Source organism: Crinia signifera, chromosome 5 (genome assembly GCF_055691185.1).
Source record: "Crinia signifera chromosome 5, ASM5569118v1, whole genome shotgun sequence".
In the NCBI taxonomy this organism is placed as follows: Eukaryota; Metazoa; Chordata; class Amphibia; order Anura; family Myobatrachidae; genus Crinia; species Crinia signifera.
The window spans coordinates 29,010,542-29,028,619 of record NC_139221.1 but is presented as its reverse complement, the minus strand read 5'-3'; the positions used below and the strand labels follow the sequence as shown (position 1 = coordinate 29,028,619).

At 37.4% G+C, this 18,078-nt stretch overlaps 1 protein-coding gene and 2 long non-coding RNA genes across 4 annotated transcripts in view; 1 reads left to right on the top strand and 2 right to left on the bottom strand.

The window, feature by feature from the left end:
• Positions 1 to 18,078, top strand: part of OXR1 (oxidation resistance 1) — a 402,412-nt gene that overhangs the window by 216,128 nt on the left and 168,206 nt on the right. The gene's annotated exons all lie outside the window — the stretch shown is intronic.
• Positions 11,516 to 11,954, bottom strand: LOC146079406 (uncharacterized). The gene is made up of 3 exons (XR_014474514.1): positions 11,908 to 11,954; positions 11,645 to 11,713; positions 11,516 to 11,551 (listed from the first exon to the last, which is right to left on the bottom strand). It is a non-coding gene; the product is annotated as an uncharacterized LOC146079406 (long non-coding RNA).
• LOC146079405 (uncharacterized) lies at positions 17,108 to 17,574 on the bottom strand. The gene is made up of 3 exons (XR_014474513.1): positions 17,528 to 17,574; positions 17,265 to 17,333; positions 17,108 to 17,169 (listed from the first exon to the last, which is right to left on the bottom strand). It is a non-coding gene; the product is annotated as an uncharacterized LOC146079405 (long non-coding RNA).

Below are 18,078 nucleotides of genomic sequence, written 5' to 3'. Positions count from 1 at the left end.
CCTGCAGAGGTATAGGACTTCGAAAAAGAGTCCAATTTCAGCCGATATGTAGCTTGAAGCGAAACTGCTCAACCACAGAGGTCCACGTTAGTGGTTAACAAATACAATTTCAGCCAATATGTAGCTTGAAGTGAAACTGCTCAACCACAGAGGTCCACGTTAGTGTTTTTTTTTTTTTTTTTAAATATCTTTATTAAAGTTTTATACCATTTTTACACAATATACCAAAAGACATACACATTCCTTTTACATACAAAAACATTCATCCCTCCTCCCTTTCCCCCCACCCCCACCCCTTCTTCCATTCTGTATAGTACTATGTGATTTTACCTCCTCATCGCCTTGTCTCTCTCCCCTTATTTTTAAAATAACACTGTTTCTTCAATATTACCAAGTCTCCTCTATCCCTATATGGTCATTGAACATTAAGTTATTTAAGTTTCTCCTATTTATTACTTGAATTTTTACTCTTCCAGAAGTGCCCGTATCTGTTGTTGTAATTGTTGATCCAGCGTTTCTATATAGCATATCCATTTTTTATAGAATCTCCTACTTCCCCCCTCGCTATCCAATATCGCAGTTTGTTTTTCAAAATGTAGCGTTTTCATCAAGGACAGGTTCACTTTTTCCACTCTTGGGGCCCTCCCCTCTGTCCAGTTCCTCAGTATCTCTTTTCTTGCTATCGTAATTAAGATGGTTAATATCGGGATTAATCCATATCTCTTGATATCGAGATCCCATACCGAAAAATCTGCAAAAAGTAGTGCCTTTATGTTTATGGTTGCTTTAACCTTGAACCAGTCATTGATGAAAGCCACCATCTTATGCCAAAAGCGCTGGATTTTTGGGCAGTCCCAGAAGTTATGTTTAAAGAGTGCGTTTTGTTTCATGCATTTGGGGCATATGCCCAGTTCTTCTTGTGTCATGTGTTTGCGTTGCCCCTGTGCTATATAGGCTCTATGTATGGTGCGTATATGTACTTCTTGAAGCATTGCAGACGGCAGGTGTTTCAATACTATTCCCATGTGCTTGAGTGCATTTAAGAAAGTGGTTTGGTGTACCTGGTCTTTTTCCCAGGCTGTGCATAGTGTATCCCACAATTTTGGGTTTTGAGGTGACGTTAATAGCCAATAAAGTTGCTTTATCTTGTATGTGTTATTTTTACTATATTCCAGTAAGGTGAATAATGTGCTAGTCTCTTCGATATTCTCTATGTGTGGGGTGATATTTTGAGCATAATGTCTAAATTGGAGATACATAAAAAACTGTGATTTTGGCACTCCATATTTCTCTGAGAGTGCTGTGAATGTATACATTATTCCCCCTGGATCATATATATCTTTGATTTCCATTATACCTTTGATATGCCATTGTTGGAAGTTTACGTTAGTGGTTAACAAATACGGTGGAGAAATGATATCCAACTCCTGTGGGTGTGCAAGAGTTGGATATCATTTCTCCACCGTATTTGTTAACCACAAGCTACATATCGGCTGAATTTATACTGTAAAGAAAGTCTGAATAAATATACATTTTATGTACCAATGTATGGTTATTAAGTGGTGAACAGAGCGCACATCTATCTCTCTCTATATTTCTACTTTTCCCATCTGGTACCTACATTAACAGCTAGGTACGATAGAAGTGCAGCCCACAAACCGGCGTGGAAAAAGGATCACTAAACCCCACTCCCTTTATTTTTTATATATATATGTCTTATTGGGTGTCTTATAACTTAGTCTTATGGCTTAGGAATGTTCCACGCTTGTATTCTCACCCAATTTAGTCAATAAACATATTGCTTCAACTCATTTATTCTGCTTTGCTGCTAGTAAAACATTGTTTATTCTTCCGAAATATAAAAATGTCCGCTATATAATGCAGGTTTTTAAATCCTGATTTGTTTCTGTGTTCCTCCTGCTAGAATCATTGGTATCATAGCCATTTATCCTGAACTTTTTTCTGGACAAAAGACACATTTCAGTCTCCAAGTGGTTTATTTGGTCATTAAAATGTCACTGCAACCTAGGAAGAAGATGGAGATTTTCTGCCGCCGGAATTAAACATGACAACCTGCCGTCTAGTCGTTCAATCCAGTCTAATGAACGTCATTTATTTACCGGGAGTAGAACTGTCGGGAAATGTTATAACCATAATCTTAGCTTTGTTTGTAACACAATGTGAGGCTTTTATAAATATAATGTATGCATGTCACAGTCTCATTGGAATTTGGGCATTAACAATTCATTAAACACTGAACTGCAGCTATTAAACTCGGCCTGGACAATAAAACATGACCATCTGTCTTTGGTGGTGACCCCTGAAAAGTGGGGGAAACCTTTATAACTTTATATAGATTTATTTTGCTAAGGCACATGTAGAGGGGCACTGAGTGTATGGGGGGGCAACAGCCATGTGCGGAACAAGTCTATAAATCGGCAATTTTCTTGTAATGGAACTCTAGGACCTAATTTCTTATTAACTAGTGAGCGGCCACCAGGGCTTAAAGTGGTCCTGGAGAGGTGGAGAAACTTATTTTCCTCTGCCACCTAATCCCCCCTTCCCCTCCCCCCCATTAGGCAGAGCCAGGGCCAGTGGTAGGATGTTTGGCACCACCCTGCATACAATATTGATTTTCCGGTAGAATTACTTTGCAGGGCCAAGGTGGAGGTTACACTAGTTCCACCTTACCATTAGAGGTGGTGGAACTCAATTCCACCCTGTTCTACACTACTTTAACCACTGGCGGCCATTATCAAATATATTGCTATGATAATAGTAGGGCTAGGCATTGAATAGTGGTAGTCCTGCTGCCACCGCATCCTGACTGTCAATTAGTCATTTGAAACAGATCAGAGTCCCTGCAAAAATTGCTTTTACTTTCTGTTATGACTTTTAGTACACAATGAAGTTATTTGATTTGTTGAGTGGCCTCTAGTGGTTATTGCTTGTACTTCATCTCATAGAGATGAGGAGATTTAGCCTTTTATATATATATATATATAGATAACACATGACTTTCTGGGGGAAATTTACTAATGTGTATTCTACTACACATGTGATGTTGCTATGGGCAACCAATCAGAATCTACTCCTTATTTATTTAACAGGGGTGGCCAAACCTGTCCTCAAGATCTACCAACGGTGCATGTTTCCCAGGCAACCTGTGGATCTATAGCAGGTTTGAAAATATGACAGTTAGTAATGACTACAGCTGTACACCAGCTAGGTGACCTGGAAAACGTGGACCGTTGGTAGATCTCGAGGACCGGTTTGGCCACCCCTGCTCTAGAAGATAGTAGACAGGATCTGATTGGTTGCCCATAGCAACATCACATGTGAAGTAGAATACACATCTTAGTAAATTTCCCCGGTACTTGTTTCCTAGCACGGCCACACCGATTTGTATCGGGGTGATCGTGCCGGAAAAATCGCGTTGGTCGCATCGCATGCGACCAAATCGCATGCGATGCGACCGACGCGATCGACCCGATTTTTACATTGAATCAAATGTGAATAGGGCCCCTGGGACCCTATTTTACATTGGATTCAATGTAAAGTATTCCCCAGGCCCCCAATTTTACCCCCTCAACGGCACCCCACGATTGATGTCAACCCGAAGCGTGTCGAGCGCAGCGAGCCCGCGAGGGGTGGCGGTGCGCGTCCTCCGACCTTTTCATACTCCTACTATCCACGTCGGCGTGGAGTTGAAAATACCGAGCCCGAAGCGTGGCGAGTGCAGCAAGCCCCGCGTGGGGACGCGTATAACTTCACAGGTATACGCGTCCCCTTACGGGGCTCGCCACGCTTCGGGCTCGGTGACTCGCTGCGCTCGCCACACTTTATATTCTCAACTCTGCACCAACGTGGATAGTAGGGGTATGAAAAGGTCGGAGGACGCGCACTGCCGCCCCTCGCGGGCTCGCTACGCTCGCCACGCTTCGGGTTGGCGTCAATCGTGGGGTGACGCTCACAATGGGGTTGCGTAACTTTTTAACCATGACGGGGCCATATACAATGTGAAATGGGTCATATTGGCCCATTTCACATTGTTTCCTATGTTAAATGGACTTAATCAAGTCCATCTCATCTTGTGCCATTATAATGGCACAAGATAGACGCGATGCTCCCGATTTCAATGTTAAAAATATTTCAACATTGAAGCCTATGGCAAAATCGCGTCCATCGCGTCGGTCGTGTCGGGGGCCATGTTAATGCACGCGACCGACGCGATGCCCTCGATTTTGTCTTTGCCGGCAAAATGGACCTGATTTCAAAGGAAATCGGGTCCATCGCGTCCATCGTGTACCTTAACTTTGAGGTACACGATGGACGCGATTGTGGCCATGCTAGGAAACAAGTACCATTTCCCCCTCTACATTTTTAATATAGTCTATCACAGCGCTTCAATCACATTTTTATATATAATACATTTAGATTTTGAAATTATTATGTTATGCTGTTATAATAGTGAACAGGTTCTTGTTGCAAATCTACATATAAATGTAGGTAAAAAATATATATATTTGAAGGTAATTCTATATTGAAACAAAAAGAACTGTGTTTTAAATATGTATTGTAACTGCTATAGAGAGACATGGAATTAAACCTTATCAGCTTTATACATATATTTAGTAAGACAGGATGTGCTCTTTGTCCATCACTAATTAAAAAGGATTACAGTCATCTCCTTGGCATGATAATGAGGCTATCTGGATTTGCACTTGCCATCATGACATGCATTGCCAATTAGCATTCACTTCCATAGCTGATGTCAAATTCTATGGTGATGGGAGGTGTATTAAACAGACTTGTAGAACAGGTTGAGTGTCCCTTATACAAAATGCTTGGGGCCAGAAGAATTTTGGACAATGGATTATTCCGCATTTCGGAATATTTTTATATTTCAATCATTTATCTTGAGGTATCTTGCATGTTTACTGCACAAACACAACAATCACATGATACACACAAATGTATTTTATTTGTGCATAAAACAAGGTTTCAAAACATGAAACAAAGGCCCTTATTAAGGGCTGCGTTCGCACAGGGACCGATGTTTTTGTTCTGCGCATGCGCATTTCTGCACGTGTGCTTACGCATGGTGTGTACAACCCAGGACAGCGGGCTGGGGGCGGAGAGGAGCGTGGGGTGGAGGTCGGCCTTATTAGCATATGGAATGGGCAGCGTTTCATGGGCGTTCCCATAAGAACGCTGGGCGTACTCATGCTAATGAGGCCATGATGTGGGTGCGGTGGAGCAGGCAGCTGACATCACCGCTCCACCATACTGGTGCTAACTTTTTTTAAGTACTGGTGGTAACCTTTTGTTTTTTTTCAAGTACTGGTGATAAGATTTAGTTTTTTTTGGGGGGGGGGGGTTGTATAGTGGTTTTTTGAAGTATTTGTGGTCATTTTTTTAAGTACTGGTGGTAACCTTTTTATTTTTGAAGTACTGATAGTAACCTTTTCTTTCTTGTTTTTTTTTTTAAGTAGTAGTGGTCATTTTTTAAGTACTGGAGGTAACCTTTTTCTAGAGTACTGGAGGCAGTGCTATTTTTCAGCAGGAACCAGCAGGAACTCAGTTCCTGAACCTCTAATTAAATATGACATCATCAGGAACTGAAAATGTACTTTCCATAAGATAAGTTTTATTTTAAAGTCATCTGTGAGTGCCTTTGTTTCTTAATACAATATATACATCTATCTCTCCCTCCCTCTCTCTGTTGTATGTATATTTTTTTATTTAATTATTCCACAGCCAGACATGGAGTTCCTGGACCTATTTTTCCATAGAAAATAGAGTACTGGAGGTAACCTTTTTCTAAAGTACCGGAGGTAACCTTTTTCTAAAGTACCGGAGGTAACCTTTTTCTAAAGTACTGGAGGTAACCTTTTTTTTAGAGTACTGGAGGTAACCTTTTTTTTAGAGTACTGGAGGTAACCTTTTCTTAGAGTACTGGAGGTAACCTTTTTTTTCAATTACTGGTGGTAACCTTTTATTTTTTGAAGTGCTGGTGGTAACCTTTTATTTTGTCTATTGCTTGTACTGTATTAAAGAAATCTAGAGATTCAGCAACTGTTAAAATGATTAGAAAAATGTCCCCATCCAACAAACATTTCTTTCTGTATTCAAGACAAATTTGAGAAATGTATCACTTTACTGTATGACTGAACGGTCCATACCATCTCCGTCCTAATGCATTGAACACCAATTGTTAGAGTGTTATAAAATTGTAACATCATTTTTATCCGTTTATAATGGGCTTAAGAAAGATACCCACTTTTATTACTAATATCACTAGTAATGGTGTCATTATTATTTTTATGGATTTTTTTTCCTCAATAAGCTGCACTTAAAGTGGATGTTTATCATGTTAAAGATATGTAAGTGTGGGTTCTTATTGTGCTGGATTATCATACTAATCATTAATAGATGTTCCAATAGTCATGACAGTCAAATCAAATGCCAGATGGACCATTGATTCATCTGATACAATTATGGCCTATAAGAAACTATAGCGCTAAGCTTCTGGGATGTAACCAATTAGTGGACGATGTCCACTAAGTTTGACCGTATCCAATTTTTAATTCAGAAGATGGAGCAATTTAATATTCTAATATTACAGTTGGGATGTCCTTTCAAATGAAATGAATTGACCATTGAATTGACAAGTTGTACTCTTGATACCTACAGATGCTCAGAAATGTGTTACATACAGATTTAATATATAAAATCGTTTTAATTTCAGCTGTTGAACTGATGGTTTTGTATATATTATACCTCATATATTATCCACCAGAGAGGTCAATATTACAGCTTCAATCCTGGTTAACTTTTTCATTTTTCTAAAGGGTATATTTGCAAATGTAGAGAGCAGAGCTCCCATTATAAGGGGTAATAATAAAACAGGAAAACACGCCTACGAAAGCTTCAGAGTCTTGAGCACAAACTGTGCCTTTGAAGGAGCACACAGACCTCTGCCTTAAAAGAGAGGGACTCTGCATGAAAAATAATCTTGAATGGAAGTCAAGAGGATTGATTTCACAGATACACGAATGAATAGAAGATTGCTGTTTGGCTTTTATACAGCAATAAAGCCGACACAAGCCAGAGAGGGTATTTTTAATATCAAAGGATGGGTGCAGCTGAACATGGCAGAGCTATTTTGTTCAACCATTTCAATGCTTTAAGGGCGTACATTTAATACGTACGACCATTGACAAAGAGAAACTACTTATTTTACGACTTGATGATGTTCATAAAAGGGAGGTCAAATCAAAAGGAAAGGAATTCTAATTCTACTGTACATGGACAATAGATGAATGCTTCAAAGTTCCAACCCCACAACAAGGTGTAGAAAGATTATGCCACATCTTACTGGTGATGACAAGGCGGTGTTGTAGACCTAGTTCGGCACAGATGTAGAAGAGCGATTCCATAGAGTAGTATCGTTGGGCGTCATTTTGTTTCATTTTTCGAAGAGTTTTATTCTATTGGAGTCTCCATGGGAGGGAAAATTTGGGTTACCGTAACTGACTAATATGTGCGCATCAAGAGCATGGAAACTACAGTTTAATGCCAAACAATGCAAAATCATGCACTTGGGTCTTAAAAATCCAAAGACTAAATATAGTATAAATGGCACTATAATGGAAACTACTGAGCAAGAAAGGGATCTAGGTGTCACTATTTCAGGGGACTTAAAAGCAGATAGGCAATGTAACAAAGCAATGAAGAAAGCAAGTCAGATGCTTGGTTGCATAGGGAGAGGAATCAGCAGAAGGAAGAAAGAAGTAATAATGCCACTGTATAGGTCATTGGTACGACCTCACCTAGAGTATTGTGTTCAGTTCTGGAGGCCATATCTCCAGAAGGATATAAATACATTGGGGACTGTACAAAGAAGGGCAACTAAAATGGTGCATGGCCTACATCACAAAACGTACCAGGAAAGACTAAAATGTCTTAATATGTATAGTTTAGAGCAGAGAAGGGAAAGGGGGGACATGATAGAAACTTTCAAATATATCAAGGGCTTTAACAAGGTACAGGTGGGAGACATTCTTCACAGGAAGAGGAGCAGCAGAACACGAGGACATGCACTAGACACTAGAGGGAGGAAGATTCAGGGGAAATGTGAGGAAGAATTACTTCACAGAAAGAGTAGTAGATAAGTGGAATAGCCTCCCATCAGAGGTGGTAGAGGCAAATACAGTAGTACAATGTAAACATGCTTGGGATAAGCATATTGATAAACTTACAAAAAATAAGGATCAAATATGGTTTGAGGTAACATGTTTAAAAAAGAAAAGGGGCAGACTAGATGGGCCAAGTGGTTCTTATCTGCCGTCAAATTCTATGTTTCTATGTTTATAGCGGTACGCCTCCAGTAAAACATTTCTCCCTATTGGGTCTTCTCTTGTAGAACATGGCATGTAAACAAAAGGGTATCTGAAGGATGGGTCTACTTTGTCCAGGTCGATAGTCAATAGCTCCACATCAAAAGGTCGACATGCACTAGGTGGGCATTGACAAAAGGTAGACCCAACAAAATGTTGACATGACAATGGTGGACGCATGAAAAGGTCAACATGAGTTTTTTTTTGTTTATTCATGTTATGGACTTTTTTCATCATTTAAAATCCAGGTGGACTCTGATTGGTGATGGTAAAATGTGGCAAGCACAGCGGTTGTGGAACGAGGCACCTTACTGGGGTAAGCGCTACACTAATTGGGGGGTCCATGACACAAAAACCGTGAAAAACTCATGATGACCTTTCCGTGTGTTGGCCCTTTCCATGTCACCCTTTTTCTTGACCATGTCAGCCTATTGCACATCAAGCATTTGCCAAGGTCGACCTTTTGTTAGTGTTGACTTAGAGCATGTTGGCTTTAACGGTCAACCTCAACACTGTAGACCGTTCAATCCACACTCGTATTTGTATTCATCTATTGTACTCTGCCCATCATACACTAATAAGGATACATATACGCCACTATATACCTACAGTGGCACCTCATGGGCTTATCGTCACCATGTGTGATGTAGAAGATAATGGTTTATAACACATTGTCCATACTATGGCTTCGGAACCAATCTCTCCCCCTTCTTTCCCTGACAGTCTCTCTCACTGAATGTCTGTCCCCTTTATCTCTCTCTTTCCCCAATTTTCTCTTTTTTTGTCACTCCCCTCACACTTTCTTCTGCCCCCCTAAGGGACATTGTAGTGGCAATGGTAGGGGATCAGGGCCCTTTGAAGATTTTGCTAAGGGGCCCACAAAGTGCTAGTTACACCCCTGATACAGGGGCATCCGTGTGGCCCCTAATACCACTTTTACACCAGAATACCGGGTAGGAACCGGGAAATCGAACACAGGAAATTGCCAGGGCATGCCCTGCCTCAAACCCCATTTACACTGCAATTCAATCCGGGTTATTCCCGGGTAAGGCCCTTTCACACTGAAAACGGATCAGCCCTGTCTTTCCTTGCTGGTGTCATTAAAAATGGACCTTTGGGCTGTTTGAGATGAGGTCACAAGAAAGGGAAAAGGGAGGGGGTGTTATTTTTTTTCAGCCCATTTACACCATGTCCTGCCCCGGACTGGAGCGGCAATATCCCAGGTCCAACCTCTGGTGTAAAAGGGGTATAAGTGAATCACAGAACTACAGTAACTGTATGTGTGCACTGTGTATTTTTGTTGGTACTGTTTGTTTGTTTGTGTGTGTGTGTGTGTGTGTGTATGTGTGTGTGCGCGTGTGTGTGTGTGTGTGTACTGTATAGTGTGTGTGCTTTAGTACCATGCTAAATGAAACATGTTATTTTGCTTGTTTCTTTCCTGCCATAACATATAAACGAGTGAGAATTGATGATTGCTCACAGCAGTAAATCTTCTCGCAGACACGTACGCAGTAATATTTTCTCTATCTTCTTGCTTACTCGGCAGAAAGGGGGGAAAAAAAACATTTGTAGTGGGAATAGGAAAAAAAAAACATCCTCGTCCCCATATATATATTCATTTAAAAAAAAATGAAATTAAAATGGAAATGAAATTCATTGCTTGGAGCCATCATAACTAAACACATTCAACAATCTGACAGCCGTCCCGCAAATCATTCACCTATGAGAAATGGGATTGCGGCTTTACATTTATAAATTGCCCGACGCCTGTTCTACTCTGTGCCGGAGGAGGAGGTTTAGTAAACAGAACATACTGTTTAATGTCCACACGTGTATTCTGTTTATATACACACATAAGATTATTTCATATTGTATAGGTATGCCGTCATTTGGTCAACAGTGAAAATGTCAACATAAGGTTGACATGCTTATACGGTATGGGTTAGGGACTGTTGGGCAGTACAAGGGGGTGTGGCCACATCTAGAACGTATGGCCACACCCCTGAGAAAAAAATAATTGGAAAATAGTATATGTAATATATGTAGTATATGTGTTTCCACTGTGTGTCTGCACCTTCTAGAGAAGTACAGGTCGAGGCACACTGATTGCACAAGTGTGCAGTGCATTACTGAGAGTTAACTAAGTCCCATAAGACTTTGCACAAGACGTCAGAGGCTGAGAGGCTTGTGCTGAGCTCTGCTTGGTGGAGCTCATCATATGCTTCTCAGGCCCATGAAGGATAGCAGCAGCAGCGGCCTTGTCATGGGAAGGTTTTTAATCAGAGGCAGCGCTAAGCCTGTCAGGGCTCCTACAAAGTAAGGTACATATATATATATATACTGTATATAAATACAAAAATCCCTAAAGTTTGCGCTTTTTAAAATACAATATTAGGTGGTCGCTGTTGACACTCTATCCCCTACTAGTAAGGATAGAACAAACCAAATACACCAACAATAGTGTCTTCAGCGCCCCAACTTTGTAATGTCCAACATATATTTCAATAAAAATATTTCAAAAAATATATTGACAAATTGCAGTGGTTCTTTTATAAGAAGCTTTTCTTTTTATTTTCAGTACATCTGACCAACACCCAACGCGTTTCGTCTCATTAGAGACTTCATCAGGGGTACATGATCTAAAATATAACATACATTTTATAAGATACATAACTTTTTTAGGACATTACATTCATATAAAACATGATATTCATTATAAAAATTGATAAGAGTACATATGTAGTACCTAAATAATACATAAAAGTATATATAATAGGAAAAAAGGAGAGACTAGGATAAAGGAGGATGAAGAGGACCAATTATTTTACACATACAGTTTTTAGAGGAATATTAAAGGTACATACCTTAGAATAAACAAAGTATATTTGACCCTTCTGGGTCAGGAGATAAAGATAGCGCAAAAGAACCGTAGTTAGGGTCCAAATGTGACACCTCAGAAGACAGTAGGTGTTATAGAAACCTAATAATATGGTAAAGAATGGGGTATTTATTTTTATTTTTATTTTTAAACCATATAAAAAAGATTTTTATCCTTTCTATTCCCTTTATGGTACATACCTTCTTATATTTTTAAGATGCTTAATTTATCAGATGTCTTTGACAATATATTTAGAGCTTGAATGAAGAACCTAATGAGGAAGATATATATATATATATGTACCATCATTCGAGGCATAAAATCATAATGATAGTAGTGGATACATAAGCGTACAATAGCATACCTAATTAGGGCAAATCCAGATTTTATCCCAATGTGTCCAAGAAAGTAAGATCTTTTCTTTCTATTAGACCTACAATTATACAGAATTTTTACAGAATTTTTACAGAATTTCAGCATAATACCCAAAGCCATCATTTTCAAATTAAAAATAGATTCTATCCTAAATGGTGGTTGAATTATTACCAAAAAGAAAAAATTACCAAAAAGAAAAAGTTACCAAAAAGAAAAAATTACCAAAAGAATTACCAAAAAAATTGGTCTTACCCTGTGTCAGAGGAAAGGTGTGCACTCATTGGGATCCAGACTGCAAGTGATTTTAGATGGATCTGGCCTCTCTATATATAGGGCCTGTCTGTGATGTCACTTCCTATTTGAGAAAATATTTTATTTTTGTTTTTCTATATATAAATATAATGTAATTCACCTTTTTCCGCCATAGTTTTATGACTTACTTGGTCTTTTTTAACTCTATTAAAGTTTAAACATATTTCAGATACATTTTTTTTATTTTTTAATTTTTAGAAACATTAAATCTTACTTAATTATCTTTAATTTTAAATAGTGATAGTGTATATAACTAGTGCGTATGGTGGAGATTATCCATCTGTATTATTATGATGTTTTGAATTTTAGAAGTCCGTTTTTTATCTTAATTAGGTCGTTTGCGTTCCACCTATAACGGGGTGGAACGCACCGCCATTTTGTTTTCCTATCCTCGCGTTCTAAATGCGGAAACAGATTAGACTGCGTTCCACCTAGAATGAAGTGGAGCGCACCGTCACACTGTTCTGTGATCTACGCCGTAGATGCGGAAGTGGTCCCTGCTTTCAGCTCTCTTCTATTTTACAGCTGAAGCGTGTCATTAGTGATATATTTAAGTGCGTGCGTGTATCTTATTAATTTTATATCCCTTAGGGCGTTTTATGTGTATATTAATTTATTGCTGGATACAAGACTTTGCGTTCCAATTGGCAGAGACTGGAACGCACAGCCATATTGGTTTTTTTAGATATATGGTTCAAATCTTCCACAGTGGTTTTCTCCCATCGTATAAACTATAGTGAAGTGTCTATTTTATACTGATTTTCAATGCTTCCATTTGAAAAAGGTGGCTCTAATTTTACATATGCAGTTAAATGGATTCTAGAATTGTATTCACTTTACAAAAATGTCAAGACAGACATAGAAGATTTTATAATGATAATAACAATTCCAAAATTCATATGTACATAGAAATACATGAAAATACATAAAAATACACAAAAATACATAAATATACAAAAATATACAAAAATTACAGAAAAAAATACAAAAAATTACCGAAATACATTTTAAGGTGTAATATATAGGATCAATATTAATTACACGGATATACCTAAGGAAATTATAAGAAGGCTGTGATCTCAATACTCTCGTTTAGTCCTCTAGGGGCCAGGGTATCTAGGGTGTAAATCCAGTATGATTCACGCATGATCAAATTACGATCCCTGTCTCCCCCTCGGGGATCTTCTTTTACGTGTTCAAGTACTGTAAATTTTAGGGAGCATATCTCAGAATTGTGACAAGATTCAAAATGTCTGGGCAGGCTATGGATTTGGACCTTTCTTTTTATATTTCTTAAATGTTCTTGGATGCGAATCTTCAAGCTTCTTTTTGTCTTACCGACATACCACTTGTCACACCCACATTTTATTAGATATACTACATACGTAGTATTGCAGGTTAAAACTCCTTCAAATCTACAGTTCTTTCTTAAATTATCAGGAATTACAGGGCCATGTTTTTCTACATGTTTACAACATATACACTTGTTGCATGGAAACAAACCCTTTCTTTCTGGTAAGAAGGAAGGGTTGTTTCTAATGACCATACTTTTTTGAGAATCAAGTGGTCTAAGTTTGCTAGGTGCTAATGAACTTTTCAAGTTTTTAGCCCTCTTAAAAATTACATCTGGTCTGTCTGGAAGATTTGGACCTAGAATCGGATCCATCTTTAATAAGTGCCAATGTCTACCCAGACATTTCCTAATCTTGGCATGCTCCTGACTGTATTGAGTTATAAAAGGTCTGATTTTTTTGGTATTTCCATAATTGGGATTATTTTCCTTCTCCTTGAGGAGGTCAGATCTGAGTGTGGATGCTGCTCTTTTTTGGTCAAGTCTTATATTTGTTTCATTATACCCTCTTTGTAAAAATCTATTGACCAACATTTCTGATTGTTCCCAAAAAGTTTTTTCATTGCTACAGTTTTTTCGAACTCTCAAAAACTGTGCAAAAGGTACATTATTTTTCCACGTATGTAAGTGGCAACTGTCTGCAGGGATATAACTATTTGCGTCAGTTTTTTTGAAAAAAGTCTTAGTCGACAAGATATTAGCTGACGGGTCTGCACTAATAACAATATCAAGAAAGTCTATCTGAAGTTCATCCTCTTTATACGTGAACTTCAGATTGTACTCATTTATCTGCAAGTTTGAAATGAAATCATCAATACTTTGTTTATCACCATTCCAGACAACTAATAAATCGTCAATGTATCTTTTGTAAAATTTTATCCTTTTATCCTTAAAACCATCATCCTCATATAGAGTTTTCATTTCCCAATTGTTCATATAAATGTTTGCATATGAGGGGGCAAATTTTGTGCCCATGGCTGTTCCTTGTTTTTGAACATAATGTGCTCCATCAAACTCAAAATGGTTATGGTTAAGGATAAAATTTACACTGTTCAACAAGAAATTCCTTTCTTTTTGATCTACATTGACATCAAACAGAAGTATCTCTTTTACTGCTTCTAAACCTTTATGATGAGGTATAGATGTGTATAACGCTTGTGCGTCTATTGTAACCCATCTAAAGGTAGGTTCCCAGTTTATATCCTGGATTTCCCGTAATACCTGGGTTGAATCCTTCAAGTATGATTTTTGTTCTTTAACGTATGTCTGTAGTTTAAGATCTACAAAATGAGATAGATTCGCAGTTAGGGATTCTACACCCGCAACAATTGGTCTTCCTGGGGGAAGGTCTCTATTTTTATGTACCTTGGGAATATGGTAAAATATAGGAATTTTAGGCTTCTCCACGTACATATAACTCATTTCTTTTTTACATATCACTCCTTCTATATTAGCTTTAAGAAGTAATGCATACAATTCTTCCTTATATGCTTCCATTGGATTTTCATCCAATTTTTCATAGGTGGTTTGATCATTAATTAATTTATAGGCTTCTACTAGATAAGTGGACCGATCTTGTAGGACCACCGCGCCCCCTTTATCTGCCACCTTAATTATTAACTCCTCGTCATTTTTAAGGTCTTTCAGAGCTTTTTTCTCTTGTGAGGTCAAGTTTGTATGTCTCTTATTATCCAATTTTAATGTTTTAAAATCCTCATTAACTAATTCGAAAAAAATTTCCAAGTGGCTTCCTTTAGATTCTACGGGAAAGAATTTTGAGGGTGGGGCTACCACAGGTTTGGGTGTATTAGTTTCTTTAATAGGATTTTTTAAAAAATGTCTCTCCAAAGTCAAACGTCTTATAAATTTATTGAGATCGACAAAAAGATCAAATTTATCTGAGTGCTGGTCTGGCGCAAACTTAAGGCCTTTATCTAGTAGTTGGACTTCGGATTGTGATAGTACCTTCTTGGAAAGGTTAATGACTCCTGTAGGACAGGGTCCTTCAGGAAGTGGGCTGATCTTTTCTTTTTTGGGGAGTTTTCTTCCTCCTCTTTTTCCCCTTTTCCTAGGTACCTCTTTTTTCCTATAGGAGACTCTGTATCTGTCGAATAAGTACTTTTCCTTATTATATTTGGGGGAGTAGTGGTCTTCTTCCCATCTAAAAAATTCCTAGATATAGGTGACCTAAGGGCCTCAAATCTATTTGCAACTTCTGGATAATAAGATCTTCTCGGTGACATCATTCTTCTATTTGGGGGTCTTCTGTTATCCCTATATATTGGGGAACCAAATGACCTTCTTACATATCCTCGATGGGAGTTTCTCCCTTGGTAGGAATCTCGCCTCTGATAGGATTCTCTCCTTTCAGGTTGATGGTAATAAGGTTTTCTTCTCATGAAAAATTCATCGTCCTCAACATTTTTATAGTGTATACGTGGTCTGGAGTTTTGATTTTCTGCCTGTACCCAATTGTGAACTTTCCCATTTTCATAATCAAGTTTATCTCTCAAGAATTTCTTTTGTTTTCTTGATATAATTTCAGTTTCTAAGGAATCTATTTTACTTTGCATATCTGCCACATCTTTTTTGAAACCATCATCCCCCTCAAATTTGGATAGGGCTACTTCTAGTTTCTTAATATCCTCTTCATATCGACCTATTTCTTTTCTTCGGTCGTTTACAATAAGATCTATAAGTTTTAGAGAACTATCATTTAATATTTTGTTCCAATTCGACATAAATTCATCATTTGTCTGTCCTATGGTAGGTTTTTTTAGAAGTCTTAGCCCCCTAGGGACTCTTCCAACTTCTATATATTTTTCAAGAGTAATTAACTCATACCACCCTTTTAATTCTTTGGTGGCAAGTTTTTCCATTTGATTTAATAGACCATAGTAATCCTCTGTTGTCCCCTCCATCTGTTGTATATCCTTTGTCTCATCCATAAATATAGACCTACATTTGGCTGTCCTACTTGTTCTATCACGAATGATAGGCATTATTTAAAAAATTAGCTGCAGTTTAGAGATTTACTAGTAGTAGAAACACAATACAAATACAAAAATCCCTAAAGTTTGCGCTTTTTAAAATACAATATTAGGTGGTCGCTGTTGACACTCTATCCCCTACTAGTAAGGATAGAACAAACCAAATACACCAACAATAGTGTCTTCAGCGCCCCAACTTTGTAATGTCCAACATATATTTCAATAAAAATATTTCAAAAAATATATTGACAAATTGCAGTGGTTCTTTTATAAGAAGCTTTTCTTTTTATTTTCAGTACATCTGACCAACACCCAACGCGTTTCGTCTCGTTAGAGACTTCATCAGGGGTACATGATCTAAAATATAACATACATTTTATAAGATACATAACTTTTTTAGGACATTACATTCATATAAAACATGATATTCATTATAAAAATTGATAAGAGTACATATGTAGTACCTAAATAATACATAAAAGTATATATAATAGGAAAAAAGGAGAGACTAGGATAAAGGAGGATGAAGAGGACCAATTATTTTACACATACAGTTTTTAGAGGAATATTAAAGGTACATACCTTAGAATAAACAAAGTATATTTGACCCTTCTGGGTCAGGAGATAAAGATAGCGCAAAAGAACCGTAGTTAGGGTCCAAATGTGACACCTCAGAAGACAGTAGGTGTTATAGAAACCTAATAATATGGTAAAGAATGGGGTATTTATTTTTATTTTTAAACCATATAAAAAAGATTTTTATCCTTTCTATTCCCTTTATGGTACATACCTTCTTATATTTTTAAGATGTTTAATTTATCAGATGTCTTTGACAATATATTTAGAGCTTGAATGAAGAACCTAATGAGGAAGATATATATATATATATATGTACCATCATTCGAGGCATAAAATCATAATGATAGTAGTGGATACATAAGCGTACAATAGCATACCTAATTAGGGCAAATCCAGATTTTATCCCAATGTGTCCAAGAAAGTAAGATCTTTTCTTTCTATTAGACCTACAATTATACAGAATTTTTACAGAATTTTTACAGAATTTCAGCATAATAACCAAAGCCATCATTTTCAAATTAAAAATAGATTCTATCCTAAATGGTGGTTGAATTATTACCAAAAAGAAAAAATTACCAAAAAGAAAAAGTTACCAAAAAGAAAAAATTACCAAAAGAATTACCAAAAAAATTGGTCTTACCCTGTGTCAGAGGAAAGGTGTGCACTCATTGGGATCCAGACTGCAAGTGATTTTAGATGGATCTGGCCTCTCTATATATAGGGCCTGTCTGTGATGTCACTTCCTATTTGAGAAAATATTTTATTTTTGTTTTTCTATATATAAATATAATGTAATTCACCTTTTTCCGCCATAGTTTTATGACTTACTTGGTCTTTTTTAACTCTATTAAAGTTTAAACATATTTCAGATACATTTTTTTTATTTTTTAATTTTTAGAAACATTAAATCTTACTTAATTATCTTTAATTTTAAATAGTGATAGTGTATATAACTAGTGCGTATGGTGGAGATTATCCATCTGTATTATTATGATGTTTTGAATTTTAGAAGTCCGTTTTTTATCTTAATTAGGTCGTTTGCATTCCACCTATAACGGGGTGGAACGCACCGCCATTTTGTTTTCCTATCCTCGCGTTCAAAATGCGGAAACAGATTAGACTGCGTTCCACCTAGAATGAAGTGGAGCGCACCGTCACACTGTTCTGTGATCTACGCCGTAGATGCGGAAG